Source organism: Danio rerio, chromosome 1, assembly GCF_052040795.2.
Source record: "Danio rerio strain M-AB ecotype USA chromosome 1, GRCz13ab, whole genome shotgun sequence".
Classification (NCBI taxonomy): Eukaryota; Metazoa; Chordata; class Actinopteri; order Cypriniformes; family Danionidae; genus Danio; species Danio rerio.
Genome location: NC_141021.1, coordinates 19095851 through 19117375, shown reverse-complemented (window position 1 = coordinate 19117375; position 21525 = coordinate 19095851). Strand labels below are relative to the sequence as shown.

Here is a 21525-nt window from a genome sequence, read left to right as displayed (position 1 = left end):
CTCTTTGTGGTGAAATAGTATGGTGAGCACTTTGACAAAATAGTAGGAAATATTTTTGTTGCATCAAAAAGTGTGATTTTGATCACCATTCGGCAAGCTAATGCAGTAAATGTTAATGCTTAAAATATCAATAAAACAAAGTATTTGAACCTCATAATTTAATAGAAATTGAGGAGTAAACTGCAAAAGCTCCACTTTTTGAGAAAAAAAGGTCCACCCTTTTCAATAGGCTGGCTACTGGCCTGATAAAATACATTTATATTCAGTAAATATTTCTTGTATTTCAAGTAACCTAACACAAATGCATATTGGCTTGCTTGTCTTCATTTTTAAATTAAAACTAATAACCCTGCCTGAGAAATAATTGATTTAGTTAATTGGTTGATAGATTAGTTAGTGCTTAAAAACCCAAGGTTTGCACTGGAAATATAAATCAGGTGTAAAATCACACGACATAAAATGTAAAATCTAAAGTTTTGGGTGTTTTTTGTTTAAAATTTTGACAACCTCTACATTTTGTAAAACATCTAAGTGCCGTCTGATATTTTAGAGCATTTTAGGTAAATAACAGAACATAAACATGGGAGGCTTAGAAGAACGCTTGTTTTAGAGGAACATTTCTGACGGCACATAGAGGTTTGTGAATCTGAACTCTTTATATATATGTTATTTTAGACAGCTGCAAGAGTCATACAAATTCAGTGGTTTAACAACAGAATCACAGGATAAAATGTTTTTTAAATATTTAATTTAATATAAATTTAATAAGCTTTTGAAGTATATTTTTTATGCTTTTATTATTATTATTATTATTAATAATAATAATGATAATAATAATAATAATAATAATAATAATAATGATGATGATAATGATAATGATAATGATAATGATAATGATAATAATAATGATAATAATAATAGTTCAATCAGGGGTGAATGAACCGCCAACTTATCCAGAATATGTTTTACACAGAGGATGCCCTTCTAGCTGCATAAAAAAAGAAGAATAAAAATAAGAATAATAACAATAAGTCTAGTTTTGTGTAGAGAAGAGAAGCCAGTGCGTTTTGAAAACGTAAATATTGGGGCCTTTGAATATTGTGGACAATGGGGGGCCCTGGAGTCAAAAAGGTTGAGGAACACTAATAATAACACTTCTTTCTTACTTTATTTCATTGTGCACGGTAACACAAAGACGTTGCCAAATCATGTGTCATCGTTGAACATCGCATTTTATTTATCAACATTACAACAGTGTGTATGCAAATTCCCTTAAAATAAATGTCCAATTGTACTCATTCTTTCAACTCCTACGCGTATGCATATGTGTCGGGTGTTCTGATTGGTCGAGAGCCTGGTTTCCTATCTGAAGACAGCACAGCGCGGAGAATCATACACGCCTCTCCAGATAACAGCTGTGTGGACGCGACATTAACACCACTGAGGTTTGTGCTATTATACTTTATTCTTGGTTGGATTTACATTACTTCTTATTCCTATTTGTTGTATTGAATTGCCCTGAAGACCGTAGAATCATGCGTGATAATAAATTGATCAAAGATAAGATGTAAATGGATGCGTTAATGCTCAGCCTCATCTTGCATGCTCAGTTTAACACAACTGTATTCATGATGACACGTCAAGAGGATTTATTTTTATGCGTGCTCGTTGCAAGAGTAGTGGTGGGAACTCCAACTCATTTCCGGGAGTCGGTTCTTTTGAACAGTTCGTCTTTTGAGAGTCCTCACGTGGTTTCTGCCATACCATAGTGGCATATGCAAGTAAACAGTAAACACGTGTTGCATTATTCGCTACTAATAAACACATGCTATATACATACATGATTGTTTGGTCTATGTGCCTCTCACCACCGATAGTTTGTGTCATTTCTAGTACTGATTCGTTTGTTAATGTTTTTCTCTATCAGTCAAACTATCTGTTCCCGCCAAACTCTTCTCGCCATATTGAGTCGATCATGAAGTTATCAGTTAAATGTCGTTGATATTTTTTTTATAGCAGAGTAGACCAGTCTGAAAATATCCACTCTATGCACTCTGCACAACAAACAGAAAGAGACAACAACAACATGATGATGATGATGATAAATATAACACAAGGAATATTAAATAAAATTAATAATAATAAGTACAGCACATAAATAGTACAACTTTCCATGCTAAGAACTGTTATCCCAACATTTGTGAGTTTTTTTCTGCCAAGGCAGTTGAGGAAAGGGTAGTCCCCTTTCTAGTTTTTATTTTTATTTTATGTTTTGTCTTTAGTGTGTAGGGCTGTGATACTTGGATAAAATATCTAATTGCGATTTTTTTTTGGCAGATATTCTGATTGCGATTTGATTTAATTCAAGCTTCAAGCTGATTTTTATTTAATTCAATCTTCAGCTCAATAATCTGTAATCTGTAATAATCAGTTGTGCTTCCTACTTTTTTAGTGACAGCCTGACAGGTAGGAAAATTTAACAGGTACACCAGCACAGTGGAATAAAGTGAGACCTTTGACATTAAGTTGGAAATTATTTGCTCAAGCCTAATAAACAGGTCCCAGATAGAGAACAGCAGAATAATTTCTCAGTTTTTTGGAGACACAAGTCCAACATGTTTGAATCTTCATACAGTCCAAAAACAGTGAAAAAGCGTTCCTTTCATAACACAGTTTTTATATTGTTGTTAATTTACTCACATCAAGCCTACCAAAATAATGTGACTTTATTTTCTTCAACTGAATTTTAAAGAGGACTTATATCTGAAAATGTGGTCATTAATTCATAAAATGCAAGTCAAAAGCCACAGGTCCTTAAAGTCCCCATGAACCTGAAGCAACGACCGTTATTTTACGGAATATTAAATGAGCAAACAGTGGGCATGACTTTTTTTTTACTACTATGAGATGAATGGATGTAGTAAAGTAGGCATTTCATTCAGAAAGATTGGGAAAAGTGTTTGGGGATAGTTATTACAACCTAACAGAATTCTCCTGCTCACCATTTTTTTTCATGTTTGTTGTCAAAACTGACAGTTGGAGCAAAGAATAAACATGTTTGCATTTACTAAGATATACGTAATCTGACATTTTAACTGAAAAAAACAAACAAACAAACAAACAGGAAGTGCATTTTCAGCTTTCAATTAAAGATTAGAAGGGAAAACAATTTCTTTTTTTTAATGACATGTGCAAATGAAATGTTCACGACAAAACTAGCAATGTGAGCAAACAAAATCATATATTTAGTTTTGATTTCTTGAGGACTTTATGAGTAAAGAAAAGTAAATCAATAGGCCTATTTGTGTTTGCACCTTCAAACAATCAGTTGAAGCTCAAACTTAAGTCTAAAAAAATCTATTTATAATGCAACAGGAATTAATGTTTCCCAGGAAGGGCATCCACTGCGTAAAACACATGCTATAGATAAGTTGGTGGTTCATTCCGCTGTGGCAATCCCTGATTAATAGAGGGACTAAGCCGAAAAGAAAATGAATGAATGAATGAATGAATGAATGAATGAATTATGCGACAGGAGTTCCAGCTGTCATAATACCAATTAAATTAGATTATGCTGCAAATGTTACATGCCAATGGCTTCAGTTCATAAGACCTCAGTGGATTATCACAAGTATTTAAGAAAATTATTTTCACTCTCAAAGTGCTTATAAATGAACAGCAAATTTTTGCTTCTGGGTAAACTGCACAAATCAAAGTGATTTGTTGGCTCCAGAAGTGTTCGTACCGAGCGAATCGTTTAGAGTTGTTGTGTGAACCGGCTCGATCGATTCACTTAAAAGATCCGACTCAAAAGAACGAATCAAATCACGAAGCGCTGAAGAGAGCGCGTCCGCCTTTGCGTGTTAAAAACGAAATCGTTTTTTTAAACGTATAGATAATTTAAATAATCCATAATATTTCTTTAGTACCACTCTGGCATTTTAATGGCTGAAGTTGAGCTGAGGTTTATTTTTACAAGCTATGGTGTGAACACAAAGAGAGGGGCGGTGATGCGTGCGTTTGGAGACGCTTGTCGGAGCCGCGCGCGCTCTTTTGTTAGTTAATTAGCTAATACACAACGGAATCGGATAGAGAGACAATGCAGCCCTTGTCCAAGGCATGTAGTGTCATTCCTCCTTGTTGTTTAACCTCATGTTTGCTCGTCCAGATCACTGGCCACCACAAATTAGGTGCAGACATCCTGAACTAGCCATTTAACTACATTTCTAACCATTTAACTGTCACAGACAGGAAAACAAACGCTTTTAGCGAGCAAATATGAAACGAATGACACAAATTAGTTTGATGCGAAAAGTGTGTTGACTTGGTCTATTAAAGATTTATAGAACAGAACATAGTTATGCAACAGGTCTGGATACAAGAAGACCTCATAACACACTTATTGGCCTCGTTTTGATTATGCAGATGGGCCTATGTTTGGATTTTTAAACATGTTGGGGGAATTATATGTCACCAGATCAGACAGACTCACATAATACTGGTATAGAATAATGATGATGTAAAATATATAGATATATGGTTAACAGGTCATTTTACCCAGAAGTAAAATTTACTCATCCTTAAGTGGCTATACAGTAAGCCTTTATGAATAGCTTTCTTGAACACAAAACAAGATATTTTGATGAAAGCTGAAAATCTGTAACCATTGGCATCCATAGGAAAAACAAACAGTGAAGTCAATGGTTACTTATTTAAATCTTTCTTAAGATTTTTTTTTCTGTGTTCCACAGAAGAAAGAAAGTCAACAATATTTTGAACAAGGGAGAGTAAATGATGACAAAACTTTCCATTTAACCAGGTTTTGCATTACATGTTGGTATTGTTCTGTTTATGTATTCTGTATATATCTGTAGTGAATCTTGTGGAAAATGAGCAGCAGACACGCTCTGGAGACTGGAATGTTTGGAATTTTGGCAGTCTAGTGGTCTGAGGTTATGCTGTTTTCATTTCCTTCTGTTTCTCCTCTTATTCATAAAGACAGTCTATTCAGCATTGTTAGTATTTATGGTCGTGTTTGACTTCCCTCTCAAGAAACCAGATAGATATTTAAACGTCTTGTTTTGTTGCATTCACATAGTTCGAATGTTCTGATATCTGATTGTTTAAAAGGGATTCTTCTTTTGAAATTATACATTATATGCTACATAATTATCATCTTTGCCTCTTGAGGATGGTTGACCCACCCCATAATAACACCTGTTGCTGTGGTTACCTATAAAAATGAGACTTCCCATCACAACACAATAAGATGACACAATAGACTAAAATATAAAAGAGCCTGCCTCATATTTCACATCTTCTGAAACTGATATCTGTTTCTATTGTGAGTCCTTTTATCTCAACTCTCTTTTCTGGCATCATATATATGTTTTGTATTATGTGCTGCTCCACTTTTAAACTCGAATGATTTGGGTGTGGTTTGACTTGAAATTGTTCAAACATGACCAAGCCCATTTCAGTACATGCTCTAGCCTTCTAGAGTCTCTTTATTCTTTTACTTTATAAAAGAGTAACTAAGTGCAGCGCTGTCACCTCACAGTAAGAAGGTCACCGATTGGGTCAGTTGGCATTTCTGTGTGGAGTTTGCATGTTCTCCCTGTGTTGGTGTGGGTGTCCTCCAGGTGCTCCGGTTTCCCCCACAAGTCTGAAGACATGCAGTACAGGTGAATTGGGTAGGCTAAATTGTCCATAGTGTATGAGTGTGAGTGAGAGTGTATGGGTGTTTCCCAGTGATGGGTTGCAGCTGGAAGGGCATCAGCTGCATAAAACATATGGCAACCCCTGATTAATAAAGAGACTAAGCCGAAAAGAAAATGATTTAAGTGTAACTAAGAAATCAGGTGATCAAATATCCCAAAATTGTATGATGAAAAAACATAAATATTGTGCATATAGTTGTTGTGAGTGTTATTGTTAAAGTAGTAGTTCAATCAGAAATTTAAATCAAAAGTTATTTACCCTCATGGCTAAGATGCAGGTGACATTTTTCATTTGAACTATAAAGAAGAGTTTTAGCTGAAACTGTGGTCCTTCGTGATTCATGTATTACAAGTCAAAGGTGACCAGTTTTTTGATAGTCAAAAAAAAAATAAAAATAATAATATAAGATACCATACTCACTTTTCTTTTTCTGTAAGAACACGTTTTTGAAAATTTGAGCACTGGAAACAGCAACACAAATAGTAACATTTTTGGTAACACTTTAAAATAATAGTCCATTATTTAATATTAGTTATTTACTAACATTAACTAAGCATCAGTAATCTTGTAAAGCATTTTTTATTAATCATAATTCAACATCAACTAATGCATTGTTAAAATACATTGTTGTGCTTGTTTACATTATAGTTTATACACTGTGATTTAATTTGACCTAACATGAACTAAAGTTTTTAACTTAAATAACATTTAACTAGCATTAACACACTTAAATACATAAATGGCATAATTAATGCATTATCAATAGTTTCTTCATGTTAGTAAATGCATTAACTAATTGACCATTATTATGAAGTGTTACCGAAACTGTCAATCAAATTCTACAGGCAGTGACACCATCTTCTTATTTGGATCTGCTGCACATGTAATATTAATATTATTACAATATATGTCTCCTAAAAATGTACTTTTTATGGTAGCTTACATTGGGATGCTAATATAGATTTATTTTCTTCAAAAATGGTTCATGGTCTTCTATTTAATGCAATTTTATATAATGATGAACACATGGTGTAGCACCTCACTATCGTAAAAAGTAGCTTAACTTTCTATTGTATTTGTTATAAAACCTTTTATTATTATTATTATTATTGTTGTTGTTGTTGTTGTTGTTGTTAAAGTTATTTTTATTATTATTGTTGTTGTTGTTGTTGTTAAAGTTATTTTTATTATTATTATTATTGTTGTTGTTGTTAATGTTATTTTTATTATTATTATTATTATTATTATCATCATCATCATCATCATCATCATCATCATCATCATTTTTGTTGTTATTATTATTATTATTATCATTATTATTATTATTATTATTACCGTTGTTATTATTATTGTTGTTATTTTTGTTATTATCATCATTGTTATTATTATCATTATTATTATATTCATGCATTAAAATAATACATAAATTATATAATATTAACAATAATAACAACCATTATTTAATCAGGTAAGTGAGTTGAGAACAGAGGCCGAGAGGCAGCATAAAAGCAGGTAAAAACAGTAACTATTTCAGACCGGACCTGAGAGCAGTGCGCAGGCAGAGCATTTGCCTCATACATTGTTCAGCACCGCTAGCTCAAGCTCCTTGCTGATGCGCTGCTTCTGCGTGCTGTATAAATGCTCTAATCTGTTAACATGGACGGCGAAAAAACACGCGCTGCTCTCGCGTAACGTGTGAAACAGGCTTAAGGACACAGTACAATAGCAATTACTATATAAAAACAATTATCAAAAATAATTTTCTGTAGAAACATTGTAAGATCAACAGAAAATGAAAAATTGCTATTTCTTAGGCTGCAGCAGTCACAATGATATTATGCAGTGCTAAGGATGATAATGATATATCTAGCTAACTTCCTACATGACAACCTGTTTGCACAGGCAGCGTGTCCTGACCGCGCTCATTGTGCCTGCTGCAGCCAAGTCACATCCAAGAGTATAGTTACTAGCCATATCAACCTAGAAAATAGCAACTAAAATGTTCTGTTAATCTTAGGACACAGTTTAACTACAGAAGAGTTGACCTTTATAGGAAAATGATCAAAACTCTTTTTTTTTGAGAGTGATGCTAGAGGTTTAATCTGTTTTAATGATCTATGCTAAGCTAAGCTAAAAGTGCTCCTGCCAGATCTGAAGATCAGCTGAATGGATTCAAAAAAGGTTAAACACAACAGTTTAACTATAAGGGAGTTGATCAGCCTGTTATCCAAAAAGTGGAGTGTTTTACTGTTTTACTTTTAATGTTTTATTGAAGAAAAACAAAGCCACCACATCTTAGATGGCCTGAGAGTGAGTAAATCAACAGCACATTTTCATGATCACGAACCATCATTTTTAAAATAAGCTGTAAAGAAGTCGGGTGAATGATTTTTTTTATAGTGAGTTTTATAAGTAGCAGCTCTTGGCTACTGAATAGAAACTGCATTAGTTTTGCATCTAACATCATCTATCATATAATGTAATACTTTTCTCTGTATGTGAATTATTTTTCTTTCTGATAATTCATTAATAATGTGAATGCATTGATGATCATGTGACAGGGTCATCATCGGCCATTTGCCGTTGTTTCTCTTTAATAGCTCAATCTTTAACACCCAAACAGATCTGTCTGTGTTCTCGAGTCAAAGATTCCTCTGAGACATTATGTCATACATTTATGAAAGTTGCAACAGGAGTTATATGAGAAAAAATGTTTACTAATTCACATTTATTGAGCTGTTATATATTGAATTGCATTTAGACTTCGATCATTGATTCTGATTGTAAAATCTCGGCAAGTCTCTCGGACTGCAGTGCTGAGATTGTCTTTTCTCTGATTATTGATACATACGTAGATGATCTTGTCAGTAGCTCAGTCTATCTATAGATCATATCTATAGCTCAGTCTATCTATCTTTAGCTCCCTTTCCTTCGGGGAGTTTATGAATAGTTCAACAGCTGCTTCGATGGCCTGACTGACTATGTAGAATAGGACATTTATTCAACAAGATCTTTTATACTGCAGTCCTCAATCCAAAAAAATTAATCCCTAAATCTGATTGAGCAGCTGATGGAGTTATAAAGGGTATTTAAAAGTCAGTGTTATTATGAGACACAATTCCAAGAATTAGACTACATATTATAATGGAATTATAAAGGACAAATGTCAAGTTTTGACTTCTCAAAAATGAAAAGAAATAGATAATAATAAACTAGTATATAAATATTTGTTTCATTTGTATATGTGTGTGTGTGTGTGTGTGTGTGTGTGTGTGTGTGTGTGTGTGTGTTATTTTTCTTTTAGTTTTAATTTGAATAATAATAAAAAGTTGGGCGGCACGGTGGCACATCTCACAGCAAGAAGGTCGGTGGTTTGAGTACCGGCTAAGTCAGTTAACATTTCTGTGTGGAGTTTGCTTGTTCTCCCAGTGTTCGTGTTGGTTTCCGTAGGGAGCTCTGGTTTCCCCTACAGTCCAAAGGCATGTGCTGAATTGAATGACTTAAATTTGCTGTAATGTATAAGTGTGTGTGTGAATGTGAGAGTTTGTGGGTGTTTCCAAGTACTGGGTTGTGGCTGGAATTGCATCCGCTGCATCCGTTGGTGGTTCATTCCCCGGTGTGGACCCCTAATAAATAAGGGACTAAGCTGAAGGGAAATTACTGAATAATAAAAAGTATTTTTTTGCATCTTTTAATAAATTAGCATTAAATTAACAGGGTTGTTTGCTCAATAAAAAATACAAAAATCAGTGATCATTTTTACTTTTCCTTATGTTGTTTTAGCCTTTTAGATAAATGCTCATCTACTGAACACAAATGAAGATATTTAAATGAAATTCCAGGTTTCTGTCCCATTGAAAGTTAAAATTCTGACACTTCAAAAAAAAAGGGGTCAAAAATAGATATAAAAGTGAGTGATTTAATGAAAGACCTCTAATGAGATCTTTTTCATGTCTTTTTCGCTTTTAAGCCTTGATCAGCAAACATAAACAGAATCTCAGCCTGCCTGATAAGTAAGAACGAATCATACTGGTACAATGAAGCTCGTTGTTTTTGTCATTAGCTCTGTTTCCCTCAACCTATTTTTGATGCGCTTGATGGAAACACCAAGATGTGCATCAATTTTGAAAACGTGCATGAAAAACGTGTGCGAATAACTGAGTAAACCTTTTATTTGATAAGAAAAGATGTGCATAAACTACAATAGAAACACTTACTGAACAAATTCCAGTATGCACATTTAAAAAAGTCATGTAATTTTGTCATAAGAGATCATGTGATGATAAAAATGTGTGTTAATGGATAAACCAGCAGGCTGAGCACATTGTAAAACATCTGAAATGTTGTTTTGGTCATTCTAAAATGCCTTAACCATTTCAGTATTAGTGTTATTACATTATTAATCACCTCCAGAATTGTTGAGAGTGTTTGTGCTCTGCGTCTCACGCCTTCAAATGCCAAGACGCATTCATTGCGTGTCGTTATTGTGTTCTAAAGCACAAGTCATTTATTAAATAAGGAAAAGATTCTCCAACCGCAGCAAATTCCATTTTTATTGTTGATATTTGGCACCAGTTAAGCAGGAAGTGACGATTTTGTTCTCTTTGACTCGTTGGATGAAAACGCTGATTTATTCGCACATCTTTTATACGATATTCCAGTTTTGCGCATAAATTTAATTCACATATTTGGATGGAAACATAGCTACTGTAGATGTTGTTTCTTGTGCAGTATGCAAATACATTTGAACTTGCTTGCACGAAAATAAGCTGATCTTTTTTATAAGTAAAAAAAAAACTTAATCTAAAGGGACCGTTTCTCTTCAAAAGACTTGGATTCCACAGCATGATTTTTATAGATTTATTTTTTTAATAACTTAATGAATGATTTGAAGTTATGAAGTTATGAGCGAATACTTTAAATAGATGGACAGATACAATTTCAGTGGAGATCTTTTTCTAGATTTGGCTAAATTATGTTTATTTGTGTTCATGTTTGATGGGTTTGGAGGAGTACCTGACGTTGAGCAAATAGTGACATAATTTTTAATGATGCCCAATACATTGGCCACCATATTGATATTGACCCATTTTGCAATACAGTATGTTGGTAATATTAAATTATGTTATTGACATATTCGCCCAATAGGCGGCACGGTGGCTTAGTGGTTAGCATTGTTGCCTCACAGCAAAAAGGTCCCGATCGAGTTCGAGTCCCGGCAGGGCCAGTTGGCATTTCTGTGTGGAATTTGTATGTTCTCCCCTTGTTTATGTGGGTTTCCTCCAGGAGCTCCAGTTTCACCCACAGTCTGGAATAATTGGTGGTTCATTCCACTGTGGCAAGTTCTGAATAATCAGAGACTAAAATGAAGGACAATTAATAAATGAATAAATGAATAGCCCAATAGGAATTTTTTGGATTTTTTCCACCAGTCGATCCACTCCAGATGTGTGCTGCTGCAGTGAGGTTTTTTTTTTATTGGTGGCTACACAAGACATGAGGTCACACACTACAGACACGCACTTCAGAAGACTTTATACTGGAAGACTGACGAGATGTTAGCAATGTGCGAGTTTTCACCATGAAACAAAAGAGGACTCTAGAATTGCTATTTGTAAATGACTTTGAGAAAAGAATATTTTGATGTTTAGTTGCAGTTTTCTGCAGATATTCATTAAGAAGTTTCATTTAAAGATGAGAGATGAAGTTGAGAGTGTGATATTTGCTCCGCTCATTTTGTTTAGCTTAAGTTTTTGAAGAGCTATTGGTTAGATATATTCAAACAGAGAGGGCTTTTACAGAAGTAAAACATTTAGATTGTGTGCGTGTCATGACGTGTTGTGTGTCATGAGTTCAGTACTGCGTTCCATTTGTCACAACAGCTGTTTGTTCTGCCTGGTCTTGCTTGTTCTCTCTCTCTTTTCCACTGGCTTTCATTTCTGTGACATAATGCATTGCAGGACTTTCCCAGCCTATAAAATAATAGACAACACTGTGTCTATGTGCGTGTGTCTGTTTGTAATCCTCTAATATCTAAACTCTTTCTCGTAATCAGAAAAAAGATTTGATCCAGCTTTGCCGAAGATTAGTGTCTCAGATTTGAAGCTGATTCTTGAATGTGAATTGTAATGACAACAAATGAGCAATCTGTCTTCATGTGTTCTGCTAAAGAACTATCTGTCTGTCTCTCTCTTTCTGTCCATCTCTCTCTCTCTGTGGGCTGAGTGTAAATGCAGCTCTGTCATTGGTTGTACTTTCTGCAGCCCAAGTATGGAGAGAGGTTAGCCTTCACTTTGAAGACAAGCACTGCCAGACCCACCATGTGATCAGCATATTTCCCATCTGTGAGCCAGAAGCATACGCACACGTAGCCACACACGCACACATACACACAAACACACAAACACACACACACAGCTGCAAGCATGAACATTTACATGCATACTTTCACACTTTTTATTTGTTTTGCTTGTCCACAGTATTTTTGAGTGCCAGTGGGGTCCTATGAATAAATAGGCCCCTGCCCAAATACCACTCAAAAATCCTGTTCAATTCATTGAAATCATGAAACTTGAATTTAATAACACTTTATTTAGAATTGAACAATGTAAATTTGGAAGTGTATCTAAAATTGAGAAACACTATACATCGGTTTTCTTGAATTAGACCAAAATTAAAATTAAACCAGACTTTTATTTTGACGGGTTGTTGTAAAAATGGCAGGGACTGAAAATGCCAGGTCATACCATTTACACTTTGGTGTAAGTGGTACATTAGAAACATTAAACACAATAAACATAATAAACCAGGTAAACTATATTAAAATGTTCTAAAGCCACACATGTCATTTGTGTTCCATTTGAACATGTGATGCTCTTATTTTATTTTATTTTATTTTGTAAGGGGTGTGATGCTTGTGGTGTTTTGACCTCCAACGTCTCCCTGTTTGAGGACATGAATAAGAGACAAACAAACAAGAGCTGATCTGATAGTCTTGACCAGCATTTTATCATTCCATTCATTCATTCATTCATTCATTCATTCATTCATTCATTCATTCATTTTCCTTTGGCTTAGTCAATCAAGGGTCGCCACAGTGGAATGAACTGCCAACTTATCCAGCAAATGTTTTACAGCAGATGCCCTTTCAGATGCCTTTTCAGCTGCAACCCAGTACAGAGAAACATCCATACACACTCATTCACACACATACACTAAGGCTAATTTTTCCCCTGTGGGGGAAACCGGAGCACCCGGAGGAAACCAACAACTGGAGGGACGCTCAAACTCCATGCAAAAATGCCCTGGCCCAGCCGGGACTCGAACCAGCGACCTTCTTGGTGACAGTGCAAGCCACTGAGTCAATGTGTCGCACTTCATCATTTTATTTTGGAAAACAAAATTATGTATACACAGACACTCTTTATGTCAACTTGTCAAAAAAGTCTGTTTTAATTTAGTTTTTGGTTTAATTTGAGAGCATAAATATCATGCGTTAGCCAAAATTTTAATCTAAATGTAATTTATTATTATTAGATTATGGTGACTTTGTGGTGACCCCTGATAAATCAGGGTCTAAGCCGAAGGATAGCAAGTGAGTGATTATTAAAATATTATTAATTATTAAATTGATATTAAACAACTCAGGATTCGATTATTTTGACATTATAATTTAAACTTAATAATATAATTTAATAAACTTTAATAACTTTATTAACTTTAATAAAGTCCTACAGATAGTCAGTGCTGGAAGTAATTAGTTACACTCCTAAGTAATGCTGGGTTATTAAAACTCAGATTTGGTCAAATATGGATAAAACCAAACATTGTTAAATTTGTTCCTAGAAATTAAATGTTCAAAAAATAACCCAGCAGTTGGTTTAGTTTGTATTACACCCAGAATTGGGTTGAAATAACATAGCATTTTTAAGGTTGTATTATCATTAAATTATATTTTTTCAAAACTAAAGTAAGGGATTACTTTCAATTTTAGTTATTTTGATTACAGTTACTGATAATGTGCTTGCCTTAAATACAAATGTACATACATTTAAAAATAATGTTGTTTGTTATACAAATATTTTAAAAAGGAATAATTATATTGTTCTGAACTATACTAAGACTGTAGTACATGCTTAAGAATCAATTAATTTAGTAAGAGATTTATGACAATATGTTTGTAATATATTATCATTACATTGAAACTTTTTGTGTTGTGCTACATACGGTATTCTTAACATTTTTTAAAGGGCACCTATTTTACTCTTTTTACAAGATAAGACTTTGGTGTCTCCAGAATGTGTCTGTAAAGTTTTAGCTCAAAATAAATTCCCATCAGATTATTTATTATATAATGTAAAATCTGCCCATTTCAGTGTCTGAGGACTAGGTTGCAGTTTTTGTAGCCTGTGGCTTGAAAGCCAAATGAGCTGCTTCTCCCCACTTAAAGCTCACACATGTGTGTCTGCTTCTCATGCGTTACGTCAGATAAACAGCAGTCAGTGAAAGAGACAGACATGGATGAAGCTGAAATAAGGTCACTAGTCAAAAATACCAAGTAAAACTTGGAAGGGAGAAATGGAACAGTTGTTTGATGGGGATTTTGTTAAATCATATGGCAGCTCCCATTTTCAGTAATCTTTCTTACGGGTGTGCACTACAGAGGGAAACTGACGGGTGGGGGGGTATTATAGGGTATTATTTTCGTTTGCATACTGTGATCTATTTTGTTTGAGTGCGTATATATTTTGTTCTTCTTTTCCTTCTGTAATGATAACTAAGTTTTTTTTATTTTTTTTATTTTCTCTGTCAATTCAGATAATGGTTTACATATTCATATGTAGACTCTGTAAATTGTGTTAGTAGACCAAGGGAAAAATTGTATGTACGTGTGTATGTGTGTGTGGATATATGTGTATGTGTATGTGTATGTATATATACATATAGACATGTAGTTGTAATATAATCACTTGTACCTAATAATTATAGAAGGAAAGTTTTTGTTTTAATTTCTTTTAATTTCTTTTATTTATTTTTTTTATAAGTAAAATGTGGAGGATCTTTTTTTATATATTTGCAAACATTCTGTAATTGTACATATTCTTCCAATAATAATAAAAAAAAAACCAAGTAAGTTTATTTGATGTATTTGTAGTGGAGTCTATTCAAGACTTTCTGAAATGATGAGTCACACACAAAAGCCCTTTGCAGTGCACACAAACACACACATATGCGCATCTACTAACACTAAATGACAATGGTGTAGGGTTGTCTGGATACTGGAATTCGATACCAATCAGTGCTGAAGTTTTAAAAACATCCATTTCCCGCTAACATTTGAGCACTGTTGAGAACGTTCTTAGACAGTGCTGATTTGCTTCTGTGTTCACGTGCTCAACAGAAATGACTGTGATTAGCCGTAGAGGTCATTGGTTTACTGAAGTCTTGCTGTTTACTGCATGTAACGTTCGAGGTTACTAAAGTAACCCTTCGTTCCCCGAGGAGGGGAACGGAAGCACTATAAGTGGATTTGATTTGTAAAATCCACGCATTGGGAGGATTCGGATCAGAAGCCGCTTGTCTGGAGAGTATTGAACGGGCCAATGAATGAAATTAATTGGCAGCGTAAGCTTGCGCAGGTGTGCGACATCTGCAATTATCTCAGCATATAAGCACACCTGAAGCCAGCAGACGCCATCCTTTTAAGCTGAAGAGACTTTCAAACAGCTAAGGGACAGTCATTATGGCGACGGAGTATAGTGCTTCCGTTCCCCTCCTCGGGGAACGAAGGGTTACTTTAGTAACCTCGAACGTTCCCCTTCGGGGGGAACTTCAGCACTATAAGTGGATTTGATTTGTAAAATCCACGCATTGGGAGCCCATTGAAAGCGCCATAATGACTGCACCTTACCAACACCCCCGATGAGGAGATAGTCAAGCAAGCGTGACGCACCCACATCATGGGGGGCGCGGTCCTCCAACGTGTCCCTGGCCCTAATTTATCCTACTTCAACAGAAGTTTTACGGATTTAGATATATTTTTTGGGAAGTCGTGAGCATCTAGATAATTCTAGGAAATACGACAGTACGTTGGGAAGCGTGCAATCCCGATAGGGAGGACGCTGCGGAGGCCATCCGTTACCCAAGGGGGGGATAGATGGCAGAATTTACATATGGACTAGCCCTAAAAAGGGGTAGTACGCATAGCAAAAGAGTGGTTAGCGGAGAGGGAAGACACGGGTCCGCCCAGGGGGGGGGACTTAACCGTGGCGGAATAAGCATATGGGATCGCCTAGTGGGGATCACGCATAGCAGGCACCTATACCCAAAACGCGGGCTGACCAGCGGGCAGACCTACAACGTAGTGGGCCAGCAAGTGACTCCTCCGCTGAGTCAGTGCTGGGGGCCACGGAGGAATCTGCAGGGCTCACCTGACGGGGAACTTTACTGACAGATAGAAAAGGCGCACGTACCTCCGTGTTAGGGAGAATGGCGCAGCAAGCGTGTTTCAACACCCTACCGAGTTGTCTCCTCAATCACCAAAGGGTTACCTAATACCCTTGAGGAAACCGGCTCCACTCGCAGATTGTAAAACCTTGCAAATGTGTTGGGTGTCGCCCAGCCCGCAGCTCTACAGATGTCTGTTAGAGAGGCGCCGCGTGCACGCGCCCAAGAGGATGCAACGCTCCGAGTGGAGTGTGCACGAACTCCCGGGGGACACGGCTGACCTCGACTCGAATAAGCGAGTGAAATGGCATCCACAATCCAGTGGGATAATCTTTGTTTTGATACGGCACTTCCCTGCTGCCGACCGCCATAACAGACAAAGAGCTGCTCAGATGATCTAAAATTCTGAGTACGGTCCACATAAATGCGCAGAGCGCGAACTGGACAAAGTAAAGAAAGGGCTGGGTCTGTCTCCTCCGGGGGCAGCGCTTGCAGGTTCACTACCTGATCTCTAAAGGGGGTGGTAGGAACCTTGGGCACATAACCGGGGCGGGGTCTCAGGATGACGTGAGAGTAATCCGGCCCGAATTCCAGGCACGAGTCACTGACCGAAAATGCCTCCAGGTCCCCGACCCTCTTGATGGAGGCCAACGCAACCAGCAGAGCTGTCTTCAGGGACAGAAATCTTAGAGATACTGATTCGAGTGGCTCAAAGGGATCGGATCGCAGACTCGTGAGAACGAGGGCGAGATCCCAAGAGGGCATGAGAGGGGGGCGATATGGATTAATTCGCCTAGCACCCCTAAGGAACTGGATGACCAGGTTATGCTTTCCCACGGTGCCGCCAGCTACCGCGCTATGATAAGCGGAGATGGCGGCCACGTAAACCTTGAGAGTGGAGGGCGACAGCCTGCTGTCCAACTTCTCTTGAAGGAAAGAGAGCACAACACTAATCTGGCAATTTCGGGGGTCTTCTCTGCGAGAGACGCACCATTCAGTGAATAGACTCCACTTCAGGGCGTAGGCGCGCCTCGTGGAGGGGGCTCTAGCCTGAGTGATGGTATTAACCACCGCAGTCGGTAGGTTACCTAAGTCTTCCTCGCGTCTAGGGACCACACGTGGAGGTTCCAAAGATCGGGGCGAGGGTGCCAGATGGTGCCCTGTCCCTGAGAGAGTAGGTCCTCTCTCAAAGGGATCCGCCAGGGGAGGGCCGTCGCGAGGAGTGAGAGCTCTGATATCCAGGTCCGGTTGGGCCAAAGGGGCGCAACTAGCAGAACCTGTTCCTCGTCCTCCCTGACCTTGCACAGAAACTGCGCGAGCAGGCTCACTGGGGGAAACGCATACTTGCGCATGCCCCGAGGCCAGCTGTGGGCCAGTGCATCCGTGCCGAGAGAGCCCTCGGTCAGGGAAAAAAACAACTGGCAGTGAGCGTTCTCGGGGGAAGCAAACAGATCGATCTGGGCCTCCCCGAATCGCGCCCATATCAGCTGAACAGACTCGGGGTGGAGTCTCCATTCTCCAGGGCGTAACAGCTGTCGTGAGAGCGCATCGGCTGCACGATTGAGCGTGCCTGGGACGTGAATGGCGCGCAGCGATTTCAGCCGCGGGTGACTCCAGAGGAGCAGACGGCGGGCGAGCTGAGACATGCGGCGAGAGCGCATACCCCCCATGCGGTTGATATACGCCGCCGCCGCCGTACTGTCCGTCCTGACCAGCACGTGTTGCCGCTCCAGCACCGGTAAAAAGCGGTGGAGAGCGAGGAACACTGCCAACAGCTCTAGGCGATTGATATGCCAATGCAGCTGGGCACCCTTCCAGAGGCCCGCAGCCGCATGCCCGCGACACACGGCCCCCCAACCCGTGTTGGAAGCGTCTGTTGAAACAACAACATGGCTGGACGCCTGTCCTAGAGGCACACCGGCCTGTAGGAACGAGGGGTCGTTCCAAGGGCTGAGGGCGCGGCGACACAGCGCAGTAACCGAGACCCGGTGTGTGCCCGCGTGCCATGCGTGTCTGGGGACCCGATCGTGAAGCCAGTGCTGAAGTGGTCTCATATGGAGCAACCCGAGCGGCGTGACGGTGGCTGCGGATGCCATATGCCCCAGGAGCCTCTGAAAGAACTTCAGTGGGACCACTAGTTTGCTGTCGAGCTCCCTCAGACAGTTCAGCAACAGGCGAGCGCGTTCCTCGGAGAGGTGCGCTACCATGGTGATCGAGTCCAGCTCCATCCCGAGAAAAGAAATCCTCTGCACGGGGGCGAGTTTGCTCTTTTCTCGGTTGACCTGAAGCCCCAGTAGGCGGAGATGCCGAAGCACCTTGTCCCTGTGCATAATCAATTGCTCCCGCGAGTGGGCTAAAATCAGCCAGTCGTCGAGATAATTGAGTATGCGAATGCCCGCGAGCCGAAGGGGCGCTAGGGCACCCTCCGCGAGTTTGGTGAAGACCCGCGGAGACAGAGAGAGCCCGAAGGGGAGGACCTTGTACTGCCACGCTCGACCCTCGAACGCAAACCGCAGAAATTGGCGGTGGCGTGGAAGAATGGAGACATGGAAATACGCGTCCTTCAGGTCTATGGCTGCAAACCAATCCCGAGGACGAACGCATTGGAGAATGCGCCTCTGCGTGAGCATTCTGAACGGCAGCCTGTGCAGACAGCGGTTCAAAACGCGCAGATCTAGGATTGGCCGTGACCCACCGCTCTTTTTGGGTACGATGAAGTATGGGCTGTAAAACCCACTCTCCATCTCGGCTGGAGGAACCGGCTCGATTGCACCCTTCGCCAGGAGGGCAGCAATCTCCTCTCGCAAGACAGGGGCGGACAGGGGGTTGACCCTGGAGAAATACACGCCCGTAAACTTGGGGGGCCGTTTCGCGAACTGAATCGCGTAACCGAGTCTGATTGTGCGTATGATCCACCGCGAGGGGCTGGCCCGCGCTAACCAGGCAGGCAGAGCCCTCGCTAATGGAGTCATCGCTACAATCGCTGACGTACCAGCGGTGGGGCAGCGCGGAGTGGGTGTGCTGATCCGGGAAGCACGAGGGTCCCGCGGAAGAGCTGGAGGAGAGCGATTCGCTCTGGCTCCACACCCTGACTCCGGAGAGGGGGCTGGAGAGCTGAGGGAAGGGAGACCGTCCCCCCAGCGCTCGTGAGCCACTGGCGAAGCACGTAGAGTCTGCGAGCCGGAAGGCAGCGCGTCCTGGACTGGCAGAACTCGTGCAGTCACATCCGGGGAAGGGAAAAAGTGCTCTTTTACTGATGTTTTGGTGGCACTGAAAAGTACCGTTGTTATCGGGGCCCCGCCCTCCAGCGGGGAAAGAGCAAGTTTCCTCTTCTCCGGATGGCCTGTCTCAGGGACGCTTCGCGGTCCGTTTACCGGACTTAACGGCGCCCTGGGCAGGAGGGGCTGCCTGCTTTCGAGGTGAACGCCGCGCCCGCTTGGCCGGAGGCGCAGGCGGGGGTGGGGCAGCACTCGTTGGCGGGCGCCCTCGGCGAGGAACAGCGGAGGTGGATGGCTCGGCGGGCGGAGCGGGCTTACGGCCACGCCGATAGATGACATTGCCCATCGCATCCGACTGCTCTTTCACCGCCTTGAATTCCTGGGTGAATTCACCGACGGTGTCGCCGAACAGGCCAGCCTGGGATATGGGCGAGTCAAGAAAGCGAACTTTGTCAACGTCGCGCATATCGGCCAGGTTTAGCCAGAGGTGGCGTTCCTGAACCACAAGTGTGGACATCGTCCTCCCAAGCGCACACGCGGCGGACTTAGTAGTCCGAAGAGCATAGTCGGTCGCGGTGCGCAGCTCATGTAATAAGCTTGGGTTGGACCCGCCCTCGTGCAGCTCGGCCAGCGCCTGCGCTTGGTAGCGCTGGTAGGTGGCCATCGCGTGCAAAGCAGAAGCAGCCTGGCCCGCAGCCTTATAAGCTCTGGCTCCGAGGGAGGCAGACAACCTACAGGCTTTGGACGGGAGGCGGGGCAAACCCCGCCACGTAGAGGCGCCGCGCGGACAAAGATTGACCGCGATAGCGCGCTCCACTGACGGGATCGCCTCATACCCCCTGGCAGCTCCGCCGTCAAGGGCGGTAAGGGCGGAGGCACACGCAGCACGGGCAGAGAAAGGTGCCCTTCAAGACTGCGTGAGCCTACTGTGCACTTCCGGGAAGAAGGGGACGAGAGGCTTCGAAGGCTTCGCCTTCTGGTCCTCTACGTAGCATCCATCTAGTCGGTCCGGCCGCGGAGCTGGGGGATAAACCATCTCCAACCCCACGGCCGAAGCAGCCCGGGAAAGCACGGCTAACATGTCCGCTTCAGGATCCGATTTGACAGCGCTCACCTGCCCGGAGGGGGCGAGCGGGTCCGGATCTTCGTCGGACAGTGAAAGCCCACCCTCCGATGCCGCGGAGGACATCTGATCTCCGGTGTCAGCGAGTGTGAGAGCTACCATCCGGTTAGACGGATCACTCTCACCACCCGAAGCTTGGATGGAGCGCCGTGAGGAGCGAGAGGTCCGCGAGCCCGTGGGCGGCGGATTATCTCCCGCTGAAACCCTCAGATCTGCCCGAGCGCCCGCTGATTTTTTAGAACAGGAGGCAACTGGGGTGGCTCGCTCTCTTGCGAAAGTTAGGCGCGATCTTAGCTGTGCAACGGTCATGGCATCGCAATGACGACATGAACCGCCCGCGAGCACCGCATTAACATGCTGGACCCCCAAACATGCAATGCAGTGATCGTGTCCATCATCCGGAGCCAGGAAACCCCCGCATCCAGAAACGCACAGTCGGAGCGCCATCCTGAAAAGGACGTGCTGCACGACTGTGTTGCTCTTTTAGGAAAGTTGCAACTATATGCACCGCTCTGGAGGACCGGACCCAAAGAACCGCAGGCAAGGGAGTAACCCAGCTCGACCGTCTGCCACCGCGAAGACCCACTCTGGACCGGGAGACACACTCGTTCGCTCTGAAGTGCTGATCAGCAAGAGGAACCCTCATCGACTCACTCAGAAAGGATCTGAAGCGAAAAGGATGGCGTCTGCTGGCTTCAGGTGTGCTTATATGCTGAGATAATTGCAGATGTCGCACACCTGCGCAAGCTTACGCTGCCAATTAATTTCATTCATTGGCCCGTTCAATACTCTCCAGACAAGCGGCTTCTGATCCGAATCCTCCCAATGCGTGGATTTTACAAATCAAATCCACTTATAGTGCTGAAGTTCCCCCCGAAGGGGAACCACAGATACAGGGACACTGGAGCGTTTCAAAGTCACGTCAATCAGCTGGCTTGACTATAACCTGACATACGAGTGATCCGCTGATGAATAGCGGCTTTTAAATGCTTCAGTGTCCCTGTATCTGTGGTTACA

General features: G+C 41.1%; 1 protein-coding gene across 1 annotated transcript in view; it reads left to right on the top strand.

Moving 5' to 3' along the window:
- Nucleotides 1-1394: 1394 nt before the first annotated feature.
- Nucleotides 1395-21525, top strand: part of acsl1a (acyl-CoA synthetase long chain family member 1a) — a gene marked incomplete at its 3' end in the record, with an annotated part of 53839 nt that continues 33708 nt past the window's right edge. The window contains 1 exon segment of the mRNA NM_001031837.1: nt 1395-1445.